The sequence below is a fragment of the Pipra filicauda genome, unplaced genomic scaffold, assembly GCF_003945595.2.
Source record: "Pipra filicauda isolate LSUMZ 115617 unplaced genomic scaffold, ASM394559v2 scaffold383_size682061_pilon, whole genome shotgun sequence".
Classification (NCBI taxonomy): Eukaryota; Metazoa; Chordata; class Aves; order Passeriformes; family Pipridae; genus Pipra; species Pipra filicauda.
In genome coordinates, this window is record NW_024104513.1 from 217,463 (window position 1) to 234,474 (window position 17,012).

Sequence of the window (17,012 nt, forward strand, 5' to 3'; positions counted from 1 at the left end):
CCCTTCTATTACATAATTAAATTGCCATAATGTATATGACTTAGGAATATGTCTGAACAAGCTGCTATGAATCATACATTTTTCAGCCTAAAACTGCCCTATTTAGCTTTTGTTAATCATTTCACTGCTCCTACTTTTCGAAGTAAAGCTTCCCTTTTCTTCAACTCCAAAGGCAAAAAGGTGGAAGGGGTGAAACACATTTCCATCTCAGTTATTCTAGTGAAATACAAACTTAAGGTAAATTACACCATGTGCAGTTGAGATCAGAATTGGCACAGAGTCTCTGTGTCCCAAGTTTCTGCAGTCCCAATGGACTGAACTGTCAGTATCAGCAAGCAAGTAGAGAGGTAATCATTGTACTTCAGTATCTCACATATTTTTTGTGACAGATCTGCAGGGCAAGTTTTTTAAAAAATTAAAAAATCTTAAATTTAAATCTGTCATTTTCTTTCCCTACCAGTTGCTACTTGATCATACTAAAAAAAATAGAAATACTGGTCTGAACAAATCTCTCCATGTCTTTAACAGGATCCTGCTCTAAGCAAAAGCCATCTTGTCTTTATCTGGAGCTCTGTCTGATCAGAAAGAAGGTCCTGTCAAAAACATGGGAGAGATTTGGCTAGAACTAATTGTAAGAAGTCAGTGGTGAAGGGAAAAAAGGCCAATGTCTGCTTATTTACTCTGTGTAAAACTTTGTCTTCGCTGGAGTTACTTTACCTTTCACCCCACAGCTCAGAGCAGAGCTTGGCACTGGAGTACCTGAGGTTTTCCAGTCTGATTCAAGCATATACAGTAAGTAGACAGGGTAGCTGAATCAGTGTGTCTGGGGAGCAGAAACACGTGTGAGTCAAAAGTGACACATACCATTGGATTAAAGAAATCCACTTGGATAAGAGAGTTCCTGCCACAGCGCCAGCACCGCCTGGGGAGGGAGCAGGTCCGATGGGCCTCTCTGCTTGCCCAGCTGGGGAGCTGCCCTGCCCTGGTACCAGCACCATTCCAAAGCAGGGGATTGTGTCTGGAGGCTGGCACCAGCCAGCAGATCGCTCGGTGGGATCACCTGCCCTGCGGGTTTCAGTGAGGTCTCCCTGGTTCTCCCTGCAAACAGCAGTATCAACAGGCAACCCATGTTTCAGCTGGAGACTTGCTTTGCTGTGGATTTTGGTGATTCACACTCCTTCTTTGTTTCTGCCTTATTTCTGCTGTGTCAACCACAGCACAGCAGTTGCATCTCAGGGACATCTTATTACCAGGCAGAATTTTATACTGAATGAGTAATTGAACCTCTGCAGTGTGTTTTAGAGTCAGGCTTGCAAAATCTCTGTTGTACTGAAGGGACTGACTGCCATGCAAACACTGGATGCAGTTCTGCCCTGCAGGGGGGAAGGTAGTGAAAGCACGTATTCTGGTGAGAATTGAATGCTCTATGCTTTGCAAGACATACTCATGGCACTGCTTGCATGGGTCTGGCCTCTTTTGCCAGACTGCAGCGTGCGGACTGCACGGACTGAATAGCGAATGTTATGCTGTGGCAGTTCCGAAGGGGAGGGGAGCCTTTGTCATGCAGATTAAAGCGCTTGCATTCATACAGGCAGAGACTTTCTTGGCACAGTCTGGGATCTTTCTGCAACTTTTCTTCTTCAAGTAGAAGATTCACCAATGTTATTCCTATTCCTTCGTGGTATAGGTGTCTGGCATGAGCTTACATTTCATTCAGAGACTGCATTAACTGTACAGTGGTTCTATTTATAAAGATTTACTAGAGAGCATAATTAGAAAAATATAGATGGGGTGACAAAGAGTGATTCCCTTTGCTCTCAGTGGTTATGATGATGTGTTCCCCTTGCACAGCCTAGGAATGCCAGAGTTATAGGGCACTTTGTTAATGTGAAATACCCCCAACTTTCAGACTCTCTTTATTGAGTAATAAAAATAGAAAATGTTCTTACCTGGTGTAGCGAACTCAAGCTGTCCACCGGTCTGTAAAATGCTACTGGTGATAAGGCAGGATTGTGCCCATCCTGAGATAGTCAATGAAAGGAAATCTCTGCTGGAAGCTGGTGATGGGAGCAGCCTTCTCCAACTACACAGAGGTAAATGTGACCTGTACCTTGCCTCCCAGAGATTTTTCATTTAAACATAACTGGACTGACTGCAAAATACTCTGACATTCACTGACTATAGCCAAGGCCGTGTTCATCTCTTCTGAGCCCATCAAGCTCAACGGGGAACAAAATTTCAGAGGTGAACAAGCATCCTAAAAGTTAAGTACCTTGGGGACGCTAAGAACTACAGAAAATCTGTCAGAATGTGACCCCTCAGGTCAGTAGCACGAGCAGGAGGACAACCCTGAAGGTCAGTCCTTCTTCCCAGTCCCATGCTCAGCCCATGCACGAACTGTTGCTCCCTGTCCCACTGCAATAGTGATTGCTCAGATATTTACTCCATGTAACGATGTGCCTTGAAAATTGTAACATTTTAAAATAATGGGGAATTGTCTGAGTTATTTCTTCTGTGCAGTTTTTTCAAGCTATTTGAAAAAGAAAACAGTCTTTGATGTAATTCCAGTGTACACAAAATCACACAGATCACTATAATAAAACAATAAAACGGACTCTATATGAATGACATTCATATGCGTCAGCAAAGCCTACTACACCCTCTTGTTTGAACATAAGAATCTGTTACAGGGTTTTCATCATGAGTGTAAAAATAAAGAAAATTATTAATGCCTATTCTTGGAAAATATGATAGGATTATTTTTATTAATATTTTCTGATAACTTCACCAGTGGAAATGATGCAAATGCCTGTCAAGGAGTGCTCCAGATGTCCAAGTTCATGAACTTAATTTGATTCCTGATGCAGACTTTTCACCCTGATAGGCCAGATACCAGCTTTTTAGATGTTGTCTAAACCACTTTTTCTTAGGAAATTCATTAATTTCCATCTCATAGTAATCACCCCGAGTTGCGCCTCAGTTTAGAACAAGAAGTACTGAGCAAAGAAGTCGCACTTTCTTTTTTGTAGAGATGAAGAACCCCTCAACAATGTTACATTTTCTTTATTATAGTGCAAAACACTGTGTTTCTCTCTTTAGAGGAGGATTCTTCTGGATTTATGAAGATCCTTACAGTTTCTGAGCAGTTCAGGAAAGGAATAAATGAGAAGGAACTTCAGAAACTAAACTGTGATGTTTCCTACCATATATTTTTCAATTTTTTAGAACATGTAATTGCCTACTGAAAAAAGGTTGGAACAAGATGTGCAAGTAGGGGCATTTAAAAAATTATAGCACCAGTTTAAGTGTCACATCCCAAAGTCAGACGGTTACTCTCAAATGTAGCACATGGCTTCTGTAGTCTGTAACAGGAAAGCAACCAACCAATCAGCCAAGGACCCCAATATTAGAAAATTGGACCAGTTAATTGTCAGCTCCAAATCTCTTCTCTGAAAACTGAAGTGAAAATTATTCTCATTCAGAAGGCATTTGTAGTCAACGTTTTATTCCAGTCAAATGTTTTTTTAATTATTTCAAAGCATGTCTTTCTATTTTTATCACTACTGATCAGCTAAAACAAATCAATTTGTGTGTTAAATTAAAGAACTTCTCATTGAATTGAATTAGTTTTTAGCCAAACTCTCATTTTTAACTCCCAGTACAACTAAAACACCTGCCTTGTAGCAAATAATAGTTTCTTTTGCTTAACATGCACAGATGTCCTGGAATACAAGAGAACAAGGATTTGGTGGGGCTTACCTAGTAGGTTAAAGTAACAGCTGTTTTACTGGGTGCTTGCGTGGGTTATTTTTTAAAGAATGGAAAGAAAAGTAAGATATGGGAACATTATTTTGTATTAAATGTGAGGGATCTAATCCAAATGTCATGAAATGCAGAGCTTTTTCCTCTGCATTTGCTGAACTTTGGACCAAATGCCAGGCTATTCACTGCAAAATGCAGCTTTTCATGATGGCAGTCTTGATTCCACCCCCTGATTCAGTGCTTGAGCTGCTGGCCAGATCAATAACTCAAACTGTGCTGCTGATGATATCTCTCTGTGGATGGGGATCAAGATCCTCTTGTCATTTGCATTTCCAGGCTGTAGCTAGGAACTGCTGGGTTGAGTTGTGAGGCCTCTGATAACAGTGGGCATCTCTCCCTGGAGGGAGGAGTACCTGCAGTGCGATGGAGGGCTGGGGCAGGTGGAGGAGCCTGCTGGTGCTCCAGGGATGCCACCCTAAGGACATGAGCATTCTTGGCAGGCATCATCACACAGCAGGTCTGAAAACGAAAAATGGGACTGTTATGCCATTTCATGTGATTTAAAGGCATGTTCTTTCATGAATATCTTTTAATAATGTAAATTGCTTACTTGCAACTGACTTACTAACAGCCACAAACAGGAGTTCTCTGCTGCTGAAAGACAGCCCTGGTGACTGAAGTTATTGCTTCTGCTTCAGGGAACGATCAGCAAAACCCTTCCTGTGCAGTGCTGCCAGTCTGACTCCTCTGGCCAGCAGGATCACTGTCTTTGAAGTATGAGACTGAGTTACTTGTAAAGAGTGTGGAACTCCTCAGAGTCTCATCTCACCTCAGCTTTATTGCACAGGCAGTGGTCTGGAAAGATTCTTAACACTGACTTAATGTGCAGGGATCAGTGTAGCTGATCTGCAGACTCTGAGGCTTGTCTGCACCATGCTGGGATGTTCAGGTCCTTGCTTTGCACTCTGCTGCCCTTTCTAAAGTGAAACTTGTTACCTAGAAAAGGAAATTTATTAAACCTAAAGCTGATCATGGTTTAGACTGAAGAAAGGCTTTCACCGCCCAGATTGTGAAGATCTCCCCTATGGCGCATTTGGTCCATGACGTGTTGTCTGCTGCTGACTGCACACTTAAAAGCAAGCAATAGATCTACACCCAGCTCTGAAGAGCAGATCCTAAAAAAAGACTTATGAGTAGTTGTGAACCAGCACAGGAATGCCAGGCATGGATATGGCTGTGTCCTGCTTCAGACGCTGGAACTTCTGGTGAAATGCATCCAAGAGCAAAGATGGGTCACTTGCAGGCTGCAAACCTGGGAGTTTCTTGAGAGTGAATGATGGAATAAATCCCCAGAGAGACCCTTACATGTGGTCTGACCTCTAGACAGGACTCATAAAACATTAATAAATTCTCTGTGAAGGGCCGTGGTTTCCTCTACAGCCATACAAAGCCCTTCCCTCTGCATCTTCCTCTGTCGGTTCCCATGCTCCAACTGAGGCTGTGGGCTGATCCCCTCATGAATCTCTTTTAGCATTTGAGTTATTTCATCTGCTCGGTGAGCAAGCGATGTCTGTCTCTCCCTTCTTATGAGAGACCAGGAGTTGTGGATGAGTGTGGAGAGCTGGACTCAGAGGCCCAACAGCTGATCCTCTGCAGGCAGCCCTCTACCTATCCCAGAGGAGGTGGCTCTGCCCCCACAACACCAAGAAAGGCAGGGCACGTTCATGGTGATGCTCAAAGGGCTGAAATCCCCCACTGTTTGTGTTTCAGGATGACTGACAGAGGTATCTAAGGAAATGTAAGCTGTGATTAAATCTTGTGTCCAACACTGCAAAATAATGTCCATGTACAAAGCTGAAAGCAAAGACAACCTTTTATTTAGACTCTCTAGTTGTAATTATCTTTGGAACAGCAGAAAGGGAAGAAAAATCATATTGTTGTTGTTTCCTTTAATGGATGTCCTCTGTTGAAGGGTATTATGACAACAGTGATTTGGCAGTGGAGGTGAGCTAAAGCTGAAAGCCCAGATGCTCCGGTGGTGTAAAATGGCTTTAGTTCAGTGGAAATCAGTGGAGCTTCATTGTTTTATGCTTTACGATCTGATTCATAAGCCCCGACAATTTGTCTCCTTTTTCTGACTGCTAAAATCACATTTTCTCTTAAATAACACTTTTAGGGTGTTGTAAAAGAGCCTTCACTAAATTTAACAAAGAGAAAATTAAAACCTTGTGAACTAACGGATTTAATGCTCTGGCTTATTCTAATTCAGTCCTTGGGCAGTTTGCTTTGAGAAAATGCTATGACACAAATCTGGGGGAGAGGATTTTAAATAAAAACCCATCTGGATCACATAACCAGACCTTTCTTACTTGAAAATAAACCCACTACTTTTGTTTTTAAAAGTAATTATGTAATATAAGCTCTTCTCATTTGTCAATCTCTCAAAGCCATCCCTGAGATAAAGGCATACCTAATGCATGGGACTTTTTCCCAGACCACATCTGGCACATCCCATGGACACCATGAGGTGCTTCCCATCCCCTTCCCTGCCTGGTTCAGCTGTGGTCAGTGGCTGAGGGGGGTGGAGGTGGAAGCTCTCCAGTCCCGACAGCACCATACCTTGCTCACTGTTGGCCCCTTGTCCAACTGCCATGACATCTTCTCCCTTGGTCTTGTCATCACGGAGTTTGAGTTCCTGTAGGTTGTTCCCTTCTGCCTTCTGTTTGGCTGTGGTTTCCCTTCCCCTCCCCCTGCTGTGAGATGTGTGGGACTGCTTTTTCCCTCCCTGCATACAGATGATGTCATTGCAATCACCATGACATCTTTTTCCAGGAGGGGAAAGAGAAGAAAGGCCTGCTCGTGCCATACCTGTCCAAGCAGGTTTGCTGCTGGAAAGTCTTGGGAGTGTTGATGCAGAGTGAAACTGTCAGCAGCCTTCATGAAAATTCTATACCTCAGTTTTTAAACTTCACCATCCTGAAAGCAAAGATCAAAAAGGAATTGAACCCATTAGTGGATGAAAAGGTAAAGCTGAAGTAAACTGAATTTGAACACTGTCAGATTTAGTTCCAAGGTATTTTGAATTGAAGACTAACTAAGTAAATAAATAAAAAAACAGAATTTCATGTAATTGCTGGCCAATAGTAAAAAAAATCTTGGCTCTTGGCCCTGGAATACCATCTGTCTTATACCTAGCAGGGGGTTGCACCTAAATAACATTTTTCTTTTTTTTTTTTTCCTCTTGGTCTGCTTGTTGTATGAGTTATTCCTTACCCTGGATTTCCTCTCTCTCTGCCTCCTGCGAGGCTGAGCCAGTCGCATATGTTAGGTTTCAGCAGGCAGCAGGCTGCCTGCCCAGGTACCAGATTTAATGAAAATTCTGTCTTTTGCCATCCAAGCAAACCAGTTACCATCCCCTGTGTGTGCAGGAAAGGAGTTATAGTCTCTCAGGCCAAGAGCTGTCTCATCAGCAACAGACCCCTGGCAAAGGGCTGTCAGGGACAGCGGTGCATTTGTGAGTGTCCTGCCCTGCTTGGATCCTGAGGATTTACTGTGCTTACAGACATCTTTATGGATGTCCCCTTCATTTCTGTTTCCTACCTCAGTATATTATCCTTGTTGTCACACAAAACGAGACAAGCTATTAGTACCACAACTGAACTGTAAACTGTATCTTGTTTATATACGTATATGTACAACTAGCAGCACCACAGCCCTCAATTTTTAATTTATTTTATTTTTCTGATTTTTCTCTTCTCCAGTCCTTAAAGAAAGGGTTTCTTCTTCAGGAATTTAAGAGGTGAGTCTCAAAATTCAATCACGTTGATTAATTTTAGCATGCCATGTTTGCACATTATTTCATCTTCCTTTGGTTTTTAAGATAGAAGACGAGGAATTGCTTTAATAACAGAGATGTCCTTGGCTCTGGGATAGCCCTTACCACAACAAGGTATTCCCTACTGGAAGGGAAGGAATTACCTTCCTTGTTGTAGGTGCTCTGGGGCAGGGAGAGAGCTGGAACAATTGTGTGGTCTAAAAGTCACAAGGCAATAATGATAAAAAAAAAAGAGGGCATGAGGTTTTCATTTTTCATGTCATTAGTTGTGAAGATGAATGGTTAGCAGTACTTGAGGCTCGGGCACACTCAGTTTGCAGGCACATGGCAGTAGGAGACTGCTCAGGAAGGCAGTCCTGCTGGGAGGTGGGACGGTGACTCCATGACCTTGCACCCAGCCTCATGGATCCTGCAGGTGTTCACAGCCCGGCAGACTGGCCCTGCTCTCTCCACAGCAGAAGCTTTCAAGCATTATGGAGCATGTGATGCCACATAGGAGGGACAGCAAAATCATAAGCTTACCAACTTGATTGTGTAGGTGAACCCTGGTTTTACCTGTCCCATTCCACAAGATACTGCATCAGTCATATAAAGACCTCTACTGTTACTGCAGTTACAACAGCAACCTTAAAATAAGACTAAATAAAGCCATGTCCCTGTGATCTGGTTTAAATTTGGATTATTACTTCCTGCTGAAGTGTTTAATGCAAGGGTGGTGGCATTCCCTGTGGCATCCTGACACAGAGTGACTCCAATGAGATTGTTGCCCAGCTCAGTCGTGTTATAATGTTTCTGATTCTTTTAGACCAATTGAAAACATTAAATACTGAAGACACAGTCCATCCATAATCCTGTCCAGTCATAATCCAGTCCAACCATAGTGAAAGTCAGCCAGCTCATAAAATTGCGGTTCAGAGGTCAGAAAGACTCACCAGAAATAAATTAGGGATATGAGAAGAGCAAGGTAGAAGAGGAGAAGGAAAGTGCAAGAATGCACTTGCAAAGTGCAAGAATGTTTTCTATCAGGCCTTCAAGTGGGGCAAGCATGCTGTGGTACCAGCGGGAGGGCCTCTGCAGAGCAATGAGTCCAAGCCCTGCTCTGTCACTGTCACCCTCAGCAGGTCACCCAGAACTGTGTCCAGTTGGGTTCTGAGGCTCTCCGAGGATGGAGACTCCACAATCTGCTCCAGTGTTCAACCACCCTTACAGTAAGAAGAATCTTTTCCTTTGTTTAAACATAATTTCCTGTGTTTCACTTTGTGCCCAGTGCCTGTGATCCTGTCACTGGGCACCATGGAAAAGAGCCTGGCTCCGTTCTCATTACTCCCTCCTCATCAAGTAGTTAACCACTTTGGTAAGATCCTTCTGCACCCTCTCTTTTCCAGGCTGAACAGTCCCACCTCTCCACCTCTCCTTGTGTGCTGGATGCTCCAGTCCCTTCATCACTCTTGTGGCCCTCACTGGAGTTGCTGCAGTATGTCCACATCCTCCTTGTACTGGGGAGATTCTCACCTTCCAAGTTCTGTAACAGCAACATGGCTTTTGCCTACAATTCCTCTATGTGCTGTCAAATAATAAAATAGCTGTTGCTCAGCAGAGTAATTTTTGAAAGAAATGATTTCACAGGCAAGGCCATTTTAGTCTTAAATTTAAGTTTTGCATGGGAATGGAAAGGTGTCTGTGTAATGGCCACACTAGGATATGCAGGCTCATGTAGATACTTCATGGTTTTGTGGAATGCACATCTGTACACAAATAGCCAAAGAACTAATAATGTGTGCAAGGGAATGGAGGCCATTTGGAAACCTGTATAATTTTGACGGAGTATGGAACAGAGGATATTTTTTTGCTGTCCATGTGCTTCATCATACTAGCCCATTTTAGTTATTCTTGAATAGACTTTGAACTTCACAAATGTACTTGATATTCAAATTATTTTGCCAGTGGTTAAGTAAATACATTTCCTTTTAGAATTTGCTTATGTTCCCCAAGATAATCCATTGTTCATGCTGCAGGAAAAGTCACCTGGCTCATACAATGTCACTTTTGCTTTTGGAATATCTAACTGCTAATTCATTCATGCATTTCAGTTTGACCAAGCAGATGTTTCCCAAAAGCCATATGATCAAGGTCTGTCTCCAGAAGTATATTTTTGATGCTTTTCCGATGGATGCATTAGCAAAAAGTTAGTAGAAACATTAGTTGAAACTGAGCAAAATGTTTAGTGTGTCATCTAAGCATCAAAAGGTGGAAATGGGATATGATCTATTATATACCTGTCAAAGCTGTAAGAGCTCTCTTATTGCAAACAAAAAGCATTAGTGACTGTGTGGTGACTCTGAGCTCAGACCTACCAGAGCAGTCCCAGAGCTCTGGCACAGCTGCATTGCCTGTTGAACAGCACCACAGTTCTTTCACCTGGCTCACCAACCTGGTCAAAGTCAGTCTTTTCAGTGGCCATGTATAATAACACAGTTATAGTGACATCCATATTTATTCCAACTTTTTTTTTTCAATATTTTTTTCAATACTTTTTTTTTTTCAATATTTTTTTCAATACATGTCTGTACCCAGTAAGACTATTAAAATTTAAAAACTAACCTCAAGGCATTTATGAATGTACAGGTACAAAGGAGAAAGTTTACTCCTGAAAAGAATTACTGTTACAATACAGAAGAGTGGCACTGAAATGTAGTCATCTCCAAAAGAAAAAGGATCATGATTCTCTGTGGTCAGGGTAAGCAAAAAGGAAAGGACTGGGTCCCACTTCATTATATGACCTGGAATCAGCAATCCAATGTCTTTATGGGAAAAGGTGTCCTGGCAAGTCTCTTCTGTGGAAATCTGTAAATGTCTCCATTTTCACCTTTGTGATAGAAAGAAAAATTGACCTGACTTCAGTTTTCCTCTTCTTTAAAATGAGGATATGGTTGCTCTATGTCAGTTAAAGACTTGCTCTTTTCCAAATGTATTTGGGATATTAAAAGCCTAGTACAAAAATGTTGATTTTAGATTTGTATATTCATCTAGCACCCAGTACAGAGTGATGCAGGTGTGTCACTGCGAGCCTGAGGTGCCACACCACACAAATAATAATCACTCACTGGAGTACTGCTAATATTGTTTGCACAATTTAAATAAACTGTACTGAATGAACAGCTCCTTGGTAGACCCACTTATTTTGGAGGTTGTTCTTTTTTCTTTTGCAATTATATCACCATGGTTTAAATAACTAAACATTTCAAAATGTAGGCCAGGTTTCAGAGGTGTTGCAAATTTAAGTGAAGTTTAATGGGTACTTTGATGAAGTTAAATGATAAGCAGTTACTATTGTGAATGAAACAAGAATATTTCCTCATATTTGCCTTACTATAGTATCTAAACAAAGATTCAGTAATATATGGTGGGGACCAAATTCTTCTGGAAGAAACCAATGGGGTTCCTTCCTCATTTTTCAGTCTGTCACACTTCTACTGAGCTGGATGAGGAATCTACCAATGCCCTTGTGTCATTTTGAACTTTGCAGCTCCCACTGGCACCGCTTTACATAGCACAAAGCAATTTGTTTTCATTAAAAAGAACATTAAGGTGATGTAGCTGAAATTGTTCTATGCCCTAAATCTGTATAATTTGTTGCTCTTGAGCAATTCGACTCAGCTTCCATTAGCACAGACTGACATCAACAAACCATTTCATCTTCCAGGCCTGTCACATCAAGTATTTTTTACAGCACTGTTATAACTTCATTTCAGAAAGTGACTGTGACAAAGAAGGGGCTGCATTAGATTCAGTGTCAATAGCAATCTAATTTGCTTCTCAGAAACTTCATTAGCCAAAAATAAATTAGAAAGTGACATGTGTACAGCATAAGCAGTTCAAAACCATTGAGAAATTAAGTCCTTTGACAAAGCAGTGCATGCCTCAGCAGAAGCATCCTTGGCCACAACAATTCCTTACAGTGGCATGACTATTGCTGGTTCCATTCTCTGTCTGCTCTTATCAGCTGCCAGGAAAAGATTTGTTTTCAGACTGATGTTTTCTAGAGTTGCTTGTGTTCCTGTCAAGGTGCCTGCTTTTCAAGTGATTGGGCATACTTGGGTTTCAAATAACAGGAGGTTAAAATCCAAGGAAAGCAACATCATGGAATAAGAGGGGTGCAGGCTTTGGTGGGGAGCTTTGGTGGGGAAAAGCCTCAGCACCCAGCAAAGTGCAAGGGCTGCTGGTGAGTCTGGAGGTATTGGGAAGGGGCAAGACAAATGTATTCAGTTTCTCTATGCTTTGCTTCATATAGTTCATTACTTCTATTGCCTTTCTGTCTGCTAAAATCCTTTGAAGGTTTTAACCCCGTTGAATGCTCGTGGTGCATTGAGTTGGATGCTCCAGAGTTACGTCTAAGGTGCAGCTCTTTTTAGGGCTGGCCTGCCTTGCTTGGATCAGGCCAGCTTTGAATTTTGCTTCCTTTAAATGCCTTGCTTTTTAAAAGTCTCAGTTTGCTTTGTGTTCCAGATCTTTCTATCCTCCCCAACAGTTGCTACCAACAGTGATTTTGTGTCTTACGGATTTTTATCCATAAAAATTTTGGAGAGGTATCAGGCTCCTGCTGATCTTCAAAAGATGTCATAGATAATAAACCTGTTTGATGAAGAAAATGCTTTTTTGATCTGTTTATTATTCACTTCTTTATCCACATAATGCTTTATTAATATTGTATATTGACAATTTCTAATCAGAATGCCAATATTGTGCTCAGAAAGAACCTTGCAAAAATCTATTATGTCTTTGCAGTTATAAATCAAACACTTAATCTCTTCAAAGAATTAAATATTCTCTTTGGCAGGTCTTATCTTCCATAATTTTATTTCTACTCTTGTCCTTCAGCAGCTTTTTTGCTTTTTTTGTCTAATTACCCCATCTCATTGTCCTTCAGTTTTTCAGTGATGCTAACCTGCTATTTTTGAGTTTGCTACTATAACAGCCCTCTCCTAGACTTCACAACCTGCTCAGGACAATGAGGTTTATCCAACAGTTAATACTAGCAAAGTGGACATCCTGTCTTTTTTTTGTCACCTGTCCTGCCAACTATGACCTTTTCTTTTAGGTATTTAGTTTTCTTATAAATTTCCTACATTTTATAATATTAGATTTTGATGCCAGAAAAGGCATAAGATAGGACAAGATAAATATATAATTGATGTCTTCCTTACATTGTTCACTGACATTTAAAGGGCATTTTGGCTGTGCCCTTGTAGTGACGCAGTGTTGGCAGTGTTGGCGCCCATGGGACATCATCCTTGGGGACTGTGCACAACCCCACACCAGCACTGGTTTTACCATCAGTGGAGTCCATCCAAATCAGTATTTCTCAAACTTGTTGAAAGTACATCCTCATTTTGGCTCCTTCATCTAGCTAGGACTCCTGTGAGCACAGCTCCCCCCCAGATTAACAGCCAAACTCAACATTTCTGCTCAGAGCTGTACTTATCTGATCAATTTAAAGTTAATAACCTCACTTAATGCATGGCTTGCTTTCACACACTGCAGATGGTCCAAAACCATGTCCAACACCTGCTCACTCATTCTCAGATGAGGCAGCAGTAATTCAGAGTAGGAAATATCTCTCATTTCTTATGAAGTGTTTGTACTGCCAACTACCTTCAACTGCAGCACATGCTCAGCACACCCATGGTGAGGATGAAGTGTTTGAACCTTCAGAACGTAAAGGCTACCTGTCTTTTCCCAGACCTTGAGAGGTCCAAGCAATTCCCTTTCCTCTGCAGAGATTTGTGTTGTGCACCCTGCAGAGGAACCCTGGCAAGTGGAAGGGTTGGCTGAGACCCATCCTAGGAACTGTGGCTCATAGGTCACTTTTGCACCAATCTAGGCATTGTGACATAAAGGAAGACTATAAAAAGGTCCTGCACATCAGCCCTCAGTAGAGATTTTGCTGGTTATCCCTAAGTGCACAGAGGCTGGCATGTGGCAATTGGCCAAGAGTGAGAAGGAATACACAGCACAAAGCTGCAAAGTTCTTTATGAGTTCAAGTACAAGCTCAAGCATCAAAAAAACCTGTTTCCCCCCCAACATGTAACAAACAAATCCTGTCTTGTTATTATCTTCACAATTAATAATCTATATTCTTTTTTGTATTATTTTGTTCACTTAATCCTCCACTGCATTAAGCACACTACAAACACAACATACTAGCAACTTTTCTATTAAGATCCCTTCCAACCAGAAAGCATTAGGACCAACTCTGTACTGCTGAGAGTGGATGATTGGACGGTCAGCAGGTTGTCTCTGCCCATGTCCAGAAAGAGAGATAAACACTGTGCAAGCCATAGGATAGTGTGGATCAAAAGATGTCAAGACAAGCAAGAAGATCATAGTTTTTCACTGTTGCCAAAGAAATCCTCTGTTTCAAGAAGCATCTGTTCTTTCTGTGACGTGGATTAGCACACCCTGGTGTCATTTGTTCCCCTGTGAGCTTGACTTACATTTCTACTAGGTTTCGCTGTCTCATCCTCACACCTCTGATGGGACTGCAGAACGATACTTAGAACTATGAGGAAGTTAAGGCACACAAAAAATACGATGACTGACAGTGAATGCTTATACACAGGCACCAAAGTGTGAAAGCTGTAGGAGAACTTCCCCACAAGGCTTTGCCAAGGAACTCCTGAGTCAAGTAGATATCTTTGTACTTCATAATATTTGATATGTTCTTTCTTCCATCAACAATTTTCCATTCACTATTTGAACACATACAGTTGTGACATCCACCATTATGATGTCTCAGTGAGTTCCCGACTTTGACAACACACTATGTACACCTCTTGTTTCCGAATCTGCCACTAGAAAATTTTTGCTGAGGTCCCCTAGCTTTTTTTTAATTTATTATGAGAAGTTGAATCATTATCCCCTATTAACTTTCCCTATGTGCCTCGCAGTTTTATAAACCCTAGCATATATTCCTCATGGTCCTCTATTCCTTAGGCTGAAGATTCCTTATCTCTGTCAGGAATAGGAAATCACCCTTGCTTCACATCTTTGTGCTTTTTCTACTACTGTTGTGTTGCTTTGGGAAGAGATGCCAATGCCACTGTAGAGATATATGGTAAGATACAGGCATACAATCATTGCAATATTTTCTTGGGTTTTTTTCTCAAATTCTTTCCTATCACTTCCTAATACTGATATTAAAATTAGCCTTTTCAAACTAGTCCTGAGCTTTGAGTAGACAGTTCAACAAACCTCTCTAAGATTGCTTTCCCGAGAGGTAGCAACCCAGTCAGAGCCCTTCACTGTGTGTATGGAGTTAAAGTTGTCTTTCCAGTATACATTATTCCACATTTATCAATATTGCATTTCTTCTCACTTTTTATCATCCAGCCCCTTATTGCAAGATTGTACTACAACTCTGTACAGTCAGCTTTCAGTTTTATTGCTCTGAATCAGTTCATATCAGCAACAATCTCTGTTCCTCACTCCTTCATACCGTTTATGAAGATGTCGTCATATGATCCCTATGATTTGCATGAAGCAAACCCTGGAAGTCCTGTGTCCAAGAACCTTCTGCCTATTCCTACCTTCTTTTTTCTGTCTTTTAATGGTTATTTGCTCATGCAAGGCCCTTCCTTCTTGTGAGGTTTAGGAGGAGACAAGCTTGCAGACTTACCTAGAGTTAGTGAGCATAAGACAAAATGCACTTTGCTCTCCACAGGAGAACACAAATAGTCAGCTACACGGGACGATACTTGTGCCTTACACTGGCCATGATTCCTGCAGCAGAACATCACCACGGGATGAAACAGCAAAGTGTACAAAAGATTTGTTATTTAACTGTTTGAACAAAAAGGGATGACCATGAGCTGTTTGTACCTGCCTGCTTGGACTCTTCTGGTTCCATTCTTGAAAATCTGTCCTAATCTAAGAGCACCTGGCAGAAGAAGATGTGAATGTACATTAAACTCTTGCAGGCTGATTCCTAAGTGTGTGTTTGACCAACAAAGGGCCAGATTCCTGGGAAATCACTGGGACGCTGCTGTTCCCAGTGCTGGCGGTGCTGCACAGCACACATCTTTTGCAAGGAGAAGGGAAAATTTTCATCAGGAGAGCTTGAAGATGTTGCTGGTTTATGAGCCTGCTGTGGGGAGCTTGGAGGCACTTCCAGAAGAGCAAAGGAAAGAGGCAGTGCCACCTGCACACATGCCTTGCAGACATGAGCCAGCAATGATGTGAGGCAACACCAACTCACAGCTGCAGAAGCACTTCTCACCAAGTTTTCACTGTGTTTCACTTTGGAGCCAAAACTGGGGAGGTCAAGTCCTTTAATTTTTTTCTTGATGTGTCTAATTTTCTCTACACAGTCTGATGCACACTGTAGTGCCTTTATGCCCTCTTGAGAATGTGGACAAGCTCATGCAAACACCACTTCTTAATAAACATAATACCTCACCTTCAGTGAATACTGAATAGTTCAGAGGTCTTTGAATAGGTAATTCTGTTACCTGGTGGTGGTAATGAATCATACTTGCATGTGAAATCCTATTTGCCTACACTTTAAGCTCCAGCTAGCATCACATTCTGATATAAGAAATTTGCTAATGAGCAGTAATTCAGAACTGAAGCAATCATTACTAAGAAAAAGTGGTTGTGATATTCTTCCTGTAAAGATAATAATATTATTTTAAAGAACATCATAATGCAATGAATACCAATCATTGCATCTGGTGATAATCTGTAGAACTTTTGTTCCTATAATGAGTCTTGGGTTATTGCATAGGTATCCTGAGGCTGCTACAGGTAACATAATGCTTCTGCTCTGTGAGTCTGAGCTGATGGCTTGTGCAGCTGTGTGTCTCTTTCTGCTCCAGAGCTAGTCTGTGGATGCACAGCTGGAGCCAAGCACAGCCAAAGCTACAGGAGATGCTACAGAAATCAGAATCACCATCACTTTTCTTTTATAGACCTGCTCAAAGGAGTTTGCAATTACAAACTCCTAACCAGCATGTCTCACAAAGAAGTTCATCAGAAAAAGAAGGATTTCAGTTTTTATTATTCTCTGTAGTGAAATGAGAGGTTGAGGTGATGAGGTTGGATGATACCCAGTCCCCATTTGGAAAATTCTTCCTGTAACCTTGGGGAATAGAAAATTCACTCATTAAAAAAAAAGAAAAATGTAAAGCATAAATGCTGCCCAACCCGAACAGGACACAGGTGAGCTTTGCAGGCATTGTGGATCCACACCCCACTGTTCAGTGGGTCTGGTGTTTACAAATGCAAACAGTGAAGGTGTTCTCTGAGGTGAACCTGGTTTCCTGAAGCCTGGTGAGACAGCCCGGTGCATCCCTCATGGGCATAGAGCATAGCTTCATGGGCACACTGGATTTTAGAGAACATCAAACATCACTACTG

At 41.6% G+C, this 17,012-nt stretch overlaps 1 long non-coding RNA gene across 1 annotated transcript; it reads right to left on the reverse strand.

The window, feature by feature from the left end:
• Window positions 1-12,141: 12,141 nt before the first annotated feature.
• On the reverse strand, window positions 12,142-13,329 carry LOC120323937. Its single transcript, XR_005564889.1, has 2 exons — window positions 13,250-13,329; window positions 12,142-12,229 (listed from the first exon to the last, which is right to left on the reverse strand). It is a non-coding gene; the product is annotated as an uncharacterized LOC120323937 (long non-coding RNA).
• Between the last annotated feature and the right edge of the window lie 3,683 nt (window positions 13,330-17,012).